This window comes from Tachyglossus aculeatus, chromosome 6 (genome assembly GCF_015852505.1).
Source record: "Tachyglossus aculeatus isolate mTacAcu1 chromosome 6, mTacAcu1.pri, whole genome shotgun sequence".
In the NCBI taxonomy this organism is placed as follows: Eukaryota; Metazoa; Chordata; class Mammalia; order Monotremata; family Tachyglossidae; genus Tachyglossus; species Tachyglossus aculeatus.
Window position 1 is genome coordinate 13,466,507 of NC_052071.1, and position 9,700 is coordinate 13,476,206.

Below are 9,700 nucleotides of genomic sequence, written 5' to 3' on the forward strand. Positions count from 1 at the left end.
CACGACCTCCGCTCCCAAGCCCGTGCTCTTTCCATTGAGCCACGCTGCTTCTCTAATCAATAGATTGCCACCCACCTGATCCTCTTCACCTCCGATGATGGTATTAAGCGCTCACTATGTGCCAGGCACTGTACTAGGTGCCGGGGTGGACACCAGCAAATTTCCTCGGACTCGGTCCCTGTCCCGTCTGGAGTTTACAGCCTCAATCCCTGTTTTACAGACGAGGTAAGTGAAGTGACTTGTCCAAGGTCACACAGGAGAGAAATGGTGGATGAGGTAACTGAGGCACGGAGAAGTGAAGTGACTTGCCCAAAGTCACACAGCTGAGAAGTGGCGGAGTCGGGATTCGAACCCCCGACCCTTGACTCCCAAGCCCGGGCTCTTTCCACTAAGCTACACTGCTTGATGCTGATGATGATGGTATTTGTTAAGTGCTTACAATGTGCCAAGCCCTGTTCTAAGCGCTGGGGGAGATACAAGGTAATCAGGTTGTCCCACGTGGGGCTCACAGTCTTCATCCCCATTTTACAGGTGAGGGAATTGAGGCCCAGAGAAGTGAAGTGACTCGCCCAAAGTCACACAGCTGAGAAGTGGCGGAGCGGAATTTGAACCCACGACCCTTGACTCCCGAGCCCGGGCTCTTTCCACTAAGCTACACTGCTTGATGCTGATGATGATGGTATTTGTTAAGTGCTTACAATGTGCCAAGCACTGTTCTAAGCGCTGGGGGAGATACAAGGTAATCAGGTTGTCCCACGTGGGGCTCACAGTCTTCATCCCCATTTTACAGATGAGGTCACTGAGGCCCTGAGAATAATAATAATAATAATGATGATGGCATTTGTTAAGTGCTTACAATGTGCCAAGCACTGTTCTAAGCGCTGAGGGAGATACAAGGTAATCAGGTTGTCCCACGTGGGGCTCACAGTCTTCATCCCCATTTTACAGATGAGGTCACTGAGGCCCAGAGAATAATAATAATAATAATGGCATTTGTTAAGTGCTTACTATGTGCAAAGCACTGTTCTAAGCACTGGGGAGGATACAAGGTGATCAGGTTGTCCCACCTAGGGCTCACAGTCTTAATCCCCATTTTACAGATGAGGGAACTGAGGCCCAGAGAAGTGAAGTGAGTTGCCCAAAGTCACACAGCTGAGAAGTGGTGGAGTTGGGATTCGAACCCATGACCCTTTACTCCCAAGCCCAGGCTCTTTCCACTAAGCTACGCTGCTTGATGCTGATGATGATGGTATTTGTTAAGTGCTTACTCTGTGCCGAGCACTGTTCTAAGCACTGAGGGAGATACAAGGTAATCAGGTTGTCCCACGTGGGGCTCACAGTCTTCATCCCCATTTTACAGATGAGGTCACTGAGGTTCTAAGCGCTGAGGGAGATACAAGGTAATCAGGTTGTCCCACGTGGGGCTCACAGTCTTCATCCCCATTTTACAGATGAGGGAACTGAGGCCCAGAGAATAATAATAATAATAATGATGATGGCATTTATTAAGTGCTTACTATGTGCAAAGCACTGTTCTAAGCACTGGGGAGGATACAAGGTGATCAGATTGTCCCACATAGAGCTCCCAGTCTTAATCGCCATTTTACAGATGAGGTCACTGAGGCCCAGAGAATAATAATAATAATAATAATGATGATGGCATTTGTAAGTGCTTACTATGTGCAAAACACTGTTCTAAGCACCGGGGAGGATACAAGGTGATCAGGTTGTCCCACGTAGGGCTCCCAGTCTTAATCCCCATTTTACAGATGAGGGAACTGAGGCCCAGAGAAGTGAAGTGAGTTGCCCAAAGTCACACAGCTGAGAAGTGGTGGAGTTGGGATTCGAACCCACGACCCTTTACTCCCAAGCCCGGGCTCTTTCCACTAAGCTACGCTGCTTGATGCTGATGATGATGGTATTTGTTAAGTGCTTACTGTGTGCCGAGCACTGTTCTAAGCGCTGAGGGAGATACAAGATAATCAGGTTGTCCCACGTGGGGCTCACAGTCTTCATCCCCATTTTACAGATGAGGTCACTGAGGTTCTAAGCGCTGAGGGAGATACAAGGTAATCAGGTTGTCCCACGTGGGGCTCACAGTCTTCATCCCCATTTTACAGATGAGGGAACTGAGGCCCAGAGAATAATAATAATAATAATGATGATGGCATTTATTAAGTGCTTACTATGTGCAAAGCACTGTTCTAAGCACTGGGGAGGATACAAGGTGATCAGATTGTCCCACATAGAGCTCACAGTCTTAATCGCCATTTTACAGATGAGGTCACTGAGGCCCAGAGAATAATAATAATAATAATAATAATAATGATGGCATTTGTAAGTGCTTACTATGTGCAAAGCACTGTTCTAAGCACTGGGGAGGATACAAGGTGATCAGGTTGTCCCACCTAGGGCTCACAGTCTTAATCCCCATTTTACAGATGAGGGAACTGAGGCCCAGAGAAGTGAAGTGAGTTGCCCAAAGTCACACAGCTGAGAAGTGGTGGAGTTGGGATTCGAACCCATGACCCTTTACTCCCAAGCCCAGGCTCTTTCCACTAAGCTACGCTGCTTGATGCTGATGATGATGGTATTTGTTAAGTGCTTACTCTGTGCCGAGCACTGTTCTAAGCACTGAGGGAGATACAAGGTAATCAGGTTGTCCCACGTGGGGCTCACAGTCTTCATCCCCATTTTACAGATGAGGGAACTGAGGCCCAGAGAATAATAATAATAATAATAATGATGATGGCATTTATTAAGTGCTTACTATGTGCAAAGCACTGTTCTAAGCACTGGGGAGGATACAAGGTGATCAGATTGTCCCACATAGAGCTCACAGTCTTAATCACCATTTTACAGATGAGGTCACTGAGGCCCAGAGAATAATAATAATAATAATAATAATAATAATGATGATGGCATTTGTAAGTGCTTACTATGTGCAAAGCACTGTTCTAAGCACTGGGGGGGATACAAGGTGATCAGGTTGTCCCACATAGAGCTCACAGTCTTAATCCCCATTTTACAGATGGGGGAACTGAGGCACAGAAGTGAAGTGACTTGCCCAAAGTCACACAGCTAAGAAGTGGCAGAGTCGGGATTTGAACCCACAACCCTTGACTCCCAAGCCCAGGCTCTTTCCAGTAAGCTACGCTGCTTGATGCTGATGATGATGGCGTTTGTTAAGTGCTTACAATGTGCCAAGCACTGTTCTAAGCGCTGGGGGAGATACAAGGTAATCAGGTTGTCCCACGTGGGGCTCACAGTCTTCATCCCCATTTTACAGATGAGGTCACTGAGGCCCAGAGAATAATAATAATGATGATGATGGCATTTGTTAAGTGCTTACTATGTGGAAAGCACTGGGGAGGATACAAGGCGATCAGGTTGTCCCACATAGGGCTCACAGTCTTCATCCCCATTTTACAGTTGAGGGAACTGAGGCCCAGAGAAGTGAAGTGAGTTGCCCAAGGTCATACAGCAGACAAGTGGCGGAGCCGGGATTAGAACCCATGACCTCTGACTCCCAAGCCCGGGCTCTTTCCACTGAGCCATGCTGCTTGATACTGCTGATGGTATTTGTGAAGCGCTTTCTATGTGCCAAATAATAATAATAACAATAATAATAATAATAATGGCATTTGTTCGGCACTTGTATATACATTTGTACAGATTTATTACTCTATTTTCCTTGTACATATTTACTATTCTATTTTGTTAATGATGTGCATATAACTAATTCTATTTGTTCTGACGATTTTGACACCTGTCTACATGTTTTGTTTTGTTGTCTGTCTCCCCCTTCTAGACTGTGAGCCCGCTGTTGGGTAGGGACCGTCTCTATATGTTGCCAACTTGGACTTCCCAAGCGCTTAGTACAGTGCCCTACACACAGTAAGCGCTCAATTAATACGGTTGAATGAATGAATGAATGCTCTGCACCCAGTAAGTGCTCAATAAGTACGGTTGAATGAATGCTCTGCACCCAGTAAGCGCTCAATAAATACGATTGAATGAATGAATGCTCTGCACCCAGTAAGCGCTCAATAAATACGATTGAATGAATGAATGAATGCTCAGCACCCAGTAAGCGCTCAATAAATACGATTGAATGAACGAATGATTGCACCCAATAAGCGCTCAATAAATACGATTGAATGAATGAATAAATTCTCTGCACCCAGTAAGCGCTCAATAAATACGATTGAATGAATGAATGCTCTGCACCCAGTAAGCGCTCAATAAATGTGACTGAATGAATGAATGCTCAGCACCCAGCAAGTGCTCAATAAATATGATTGAATGAATGAATGCTCTGCACCCAAGAGCTCAATAAATACGATTGAATGAATGAATGATCTGCACCCAACAAGTGCTCAATAAATACGATTGAATGAATGAATGAATGCTCTGCACCCAGTAAGTGCTCAATAAATACGATTGAATGAATGAGTGAATGCTCTGCTCCCAGTAAGCGCTCAATAAATATGAATGAATGAATGCTCAGCACCCAGTAAGCGCTCAATAAATACGATTGAATGAATTAATGAATGCTCTGCACCCAGTAAGCGCTCAATAAATACGATTGAATGAATGAATGAATGCTCAGCAACCAGTAAGCGCTCAATAAATACGAATGAATGAATGCTCAGCACCCAGTAAGCGCTCAATAAATACGATTGAATGAATGAATGAATGCTCTGCACCCAGTAAGCGCTCAATAAGTACGATTGAATGAATGAATGAATGCTCTGCACCCAGTAAGCGCTCAATAAATACGATTGAATGCATGATAGAGAAGCAGCGTGGCTCAGTGGAAAGAGCCAGGGCTTTGGAGTCAGAGGTCATGGGTTCAAATCCCCGCTCTGCCAAATGTCAGCTGTGTGACTTTGGGCAAGTCACTTAACTTCTCTGGGCCTCAGGTACCTCATTTGGAAAATGGGGATGAAGACTGTGAGCCTGTAACCTCCCCAGCACTTAGAACAGTGCTTTGCACATAATAAGCGCTTAATAAATGCCATAATTATTATCTTTTAGACTGTGAGCCCCCTCTCCATCCCCCATCTTACCTCCTTCCCTTCCCCACATCACCTGTATATATGCATATATGTTTGTACATATTTATTACTCTGTTTGTTTATTTTACTTGTGCATATCTATTCTATTTATTTTATTTTGTTAGTATGTTTGGTTTTGTTCTCTGTCTCCCCCTTTTAGACTGTGAGCCCGCTGTTGGGTAGGGACTGTCTCTATATGTTGCCAACTTGGACTACCCAAGTGCTTAGTGCAGTGCTCTGCACACAGTAAGCGCTCAATGAATACGATTGATTGATTGAATCACCTGTCTATATGTATATATGTTTGTACATATTTATTACTCTATTTATTTTACATGTACATATCTATTCTATTTATTTTATTTTGTTAGTATGTTTGGTTTTATTACTCTATTTATTTATTTATTTTACTTGTGCATATCTATTCTATTTATTTTATTTTGTTAGTATGTTTGGTTTTCTTCTCTGTCTCCCCCTTTTCGACTGTGAGCCCACTGTTGGGTAGAGACCGTCTCTAGATGTTGCCATTTTGTACTTCCCAAGCGCTTAGTACAGTGCTCTGCACACAGTAAGCCCTCAATAAATACGATTGATTGAATCACCTGTATATATGTTTGTACATATTTATTACTCTATTTATTTATTTTACTTGTACATATCTATTCTATTTATTTTATTCGAAGGCGAAGCTAATGGCGGCTTGTCGAGCTCCCGCCGGGCCACCTGTTGCTTTTGTCTGTTTGCCTTTTTATGGTATTTGTTGAGCGCCTACTCTGTGACTGGCGTTGGTCTAAACGCTGGGGTAGATAATAATAATAATAATGGCATTTATTAAGCGCTTACTATGTGCCAAGCACTGTTCTAAGCGCTGGGGTAGATACAAGGTGATCAGGTTGTCCTACGTGGGGCTCACAGTCTTCATCCCCATTTTACAGATGAGGGAACTGAGGCCCAGAGAATAATAATAATAATAATAATGGCATTTATTAAGCGCTTACTATGTGCAAAGCACTGTTCTACAGCACCACAGCACCTGTATATGTGTATATATGTTTGTACATATTTATTACTCTATTTACTTGTACATATCTATTCTATTTATTTTATTTTGTTAGTATGTTTGGTTTTATTACTCTATTTATTTTACTTGTACATATGTATTCTATTTATTTAATTTTGTTAGTATGTTTGGTTTTGTTCTCTGTCTTCCCCTTCTAGACTGTGAGCCCACTGCTGGGTAGGGACCGTCTCTATATGTTGCCAACTTGTACTTCCCAAGCGCTTAGTACAGTGCTCTGCACCCAGTAAGTGCTCAATAAATACGATTGATTGATTGATGTTGGGTAGGGACTGTCTATATGTTGCCAACTTGGACTTCCCAAGCGCTTAGTACAGTGCTCTGCACACAGTAAGCGCTCAATAAATACGATTGATTGAATCACCTGTATATATGTATATATGTTTGTACATATTTATTACTCTATTTATTTATTTATTTTACTTGTACATATCTATTCTATTTATTTTATTTTGTTAGTATGTTTGGTTTTATTACTCTGTTTATTTATTTTACTTGTACATATCTTAGTACAGTGCTTGGCACATAGTAAGCGCTTAACAAATGCCATCATCATTATTTCTTTATTTAGTCCAGTGCTCTGCACACAGTAAGCGCCCAATAAATACGATTGATTGAATGAATGAATGCTCTGCACCCACTAAGCGCTCAATAAATACGATTGAATGAAAGGAAGGAGGGTAAATGGAAAAAAAGACTGACTGATTGAATGAATGAATGCTCTGCACCCAGTAAGTGCTCAGTAAATACGATTGAATGAAAGAGGGAAAATGGAAAAAAAGACTGATTGATTGAATGAATGAATGCTCTGCACCCAGTAAGCGCTCAATAAATACGATTGAATGGAAAGGAAGAAGGGTAAATGGAAAAAAAGACTGATTGATTGAATGAATGAATGCTCCGCCCCCAGGAAGCGCTCAATAAATACGATTGAATGAAAGGAAGGAGGGTAAATGGAAAAAAAGACTGATTGATTGAATGAATGAATGCTCTGCCCCCAGGAAGCGCTCAATAAATACGATTGAATGAAAGGAAGGAGGGTAAATGGAAAAAAAGACTGATTGAATGAATGAATGAATGCTCTGCACCCAGTAAGCGCTCAATAAATACGATTGATGATGATGTTGGGTAGGGACCGTCTCTATATGTTGCCAACGTGGACTTCCCAAGCGCTTAGTACAGTGCTCTGCACACAGTAAGCGCTCAATAAATACGATTGATTGAATCACCTGTATATGTGTATATATGTTTGTACATATTTATTACTCTATTTTACTTGTACATATCTATTCTATTTATTTTATTTTGTTAGTATGTTTGGTTTTATTACTCTATTTTACTTGTACATATCTTAGTACAGTGCTTGGCACATAGTAAGCGCTTAACAAATGCCATCATAATTATTTATTTATTTAGTCCAGTGCTCTGCACACAGTAAGTGCCCAATAAATACTATTGATTGAATGAATGAATGCTCTGCCCCCAGTAAGCGCTCAATAAATACGATTGAATGAAAGGAAGGAGGGTAAATGGAAAAAAAGACTGATAGATTGAATGAATGAATGCTCTGCACCCAATAAGCGCTCAATAAATACGATTGATGATGATGTTGGGTAGGGACCGTCTCTATATGTTGCCAACGTGGACTTCCCAAGCGCTTAGTACAGTGCTCTGCACACAGTAAGCGCTCAATAAATACGATTGATTGAATCACCTGTATATGTGTATATATGTTTGTACATATTTATTACTCTATTTTACTTGTACATATCTATTCTATTGATTTTATTTTGTTAGTATGTTTGGTTTTATTACTCTATTTATTTTACTTGTACATATCTTAGTACAGTGCTTGGCACATAGTAAGCGCTTAACAAATGCCATCATCATTATTTATTTATTTAGTCCAGTGCTCTGCACACAGTAAGCGCCCAATAAATACGATTGATTGAATGAATGAATGCTCTGCACCCACTAAGCGCTCAATAAATACGATTGAATGAAAGGAAGGAGGGTAAATGGAAAAAATGATTGATTGATTGAATGAATGAATGCTCTGCACCCAGGAAGCGCTCAATAAATACGATTGAATGAAAGGAAGGAGGGTAAATGGAAAAAAGGATTGATTGATTGAATGAATGAATGTTCTGCACCCAATAAGCGCTCAATAAATACGATTGATGATGATGTTGGGTAGGGACCGTCTCTATATGTTGCCAACTTGGACTTTCCAAGCGCTTAGTACAGTGCTCTGCACACAGTAAGCGCTCAATAAATAGGATTGATTGAATCACCTGTATATATGTACATATGTTTGTACATATTTATTACTCTATTTTACTTGTACACATCTATTCTATTTATTTTATTTTGTTAGTATGTTTGGTTTTATTACTCTATTTATTTTACTTGTACATATCTTAGTACAGTGTTTGGCACATAGTAAGCGCTTAACAAATGCCATCATCATTATTTATTTAGTCCAGTGCTCTGCACACAGTAAGCGCCCAATCAATACGATCGATTGATTGAATGAATGAATGCTCTGCACCCAGTAAGCGCTCAATAAATACGATTGAATGAAAGGAAGATAAATGGAAAAAAAGACTGATTGAATGCTCTGCCCCCAGTAAGCGCTCAATAAATACGATTGAATGAAAGGAAGGAGGGTAAATGGAAAAAAAGATTGATTGATTGAATGAATGAATGCTCTGCACCCAGTAAGTGCTCAATAAATACGATTGAATGAAAGAGGGAAAATGGAAAAAAAGACTGATTGATTGAATGAATGAATGCTCTGCACCCAGTAAGCGCTCAATAAATACGATTGAATGGAAAGGAAGGAGGGTAAAAGGAAAAAAAGACTGATTGATTGAATGCTCTGCACCCAGTAAGCGTTCAATAAATACGATTGAATGAAAGGAAGGTAAAGGGGAAAAAAAAAAAAAAATTGTGTCAGAAGTGGGATTCGAACCCACGCCTCCATGCGGAGACCAGAACGCCCGTCGGGGGAAGGGACTCTCGCCGCCTTGAGTCTGGCGCCTTAGACCACTCGGCCATCCTGACACTTCTGCTGCGCCCTTTTCCAGCACCCTACTCAAACCAACAGTTGGTAAGGTCATGCTCCCCGCCATTTGCACACCCTAAAATCAACTTTGTCCCCCAAACCCGAAAATGTTACCAATCCTGCACCCCCAAAAAACCCCCAGACCCTCTTCAAAGGACTCTGTTAAGCGCTCTTCCAGCACCAGGGACTACATTTCCCAGCGGCCCGGGGGACGTCCTCTCGCGAGACTGCTCGTCCGGATGCGCATGCGCAGCCCCATCTCCAAGGGACTCCTCTCGTACTACATCTCCCAGCGGCCCGGGGGACGTCCTCTCGCGAGACTGCTCGCCCGGCCGCGCATGCGCAGCCCCCTCTCCAAGGGACTCCTCTCGTACTACATCTCCCAGCGGCCCGGGGAACGCCCTCTCGCGAGACTGCTCGCCCGGCCGCGCATGCGCAGCCCCCTCTCCAAGGGACTTCTCCTCATCATCAATCGTATTTATTGAGCGCTTACTA

The 9,700-nt window shown here is 42.2% G+C and overlaps 1 non-coding gene across 1 annotated transcript; it reads right to left on the reverse strand.

Annotated features, from left to right (window-relative positions):
• Positions 1-9,091: 9,091 nt before the first annotated feature.
• Positions 9,092-9,204, reverse strand: TRNAL-CAA. Its single transcript has 2 exons — positions 9,167-9,204; positions 9,092-9,137 (listed from the first exon to the last, which is right to left on the reverse strand). It is a non-coding gene; the product is annotated as a tRNA-Leu (tRNA).
• Between the last annotated feature and the right edge of the window lie 496 nt (positions 9,205-9,700).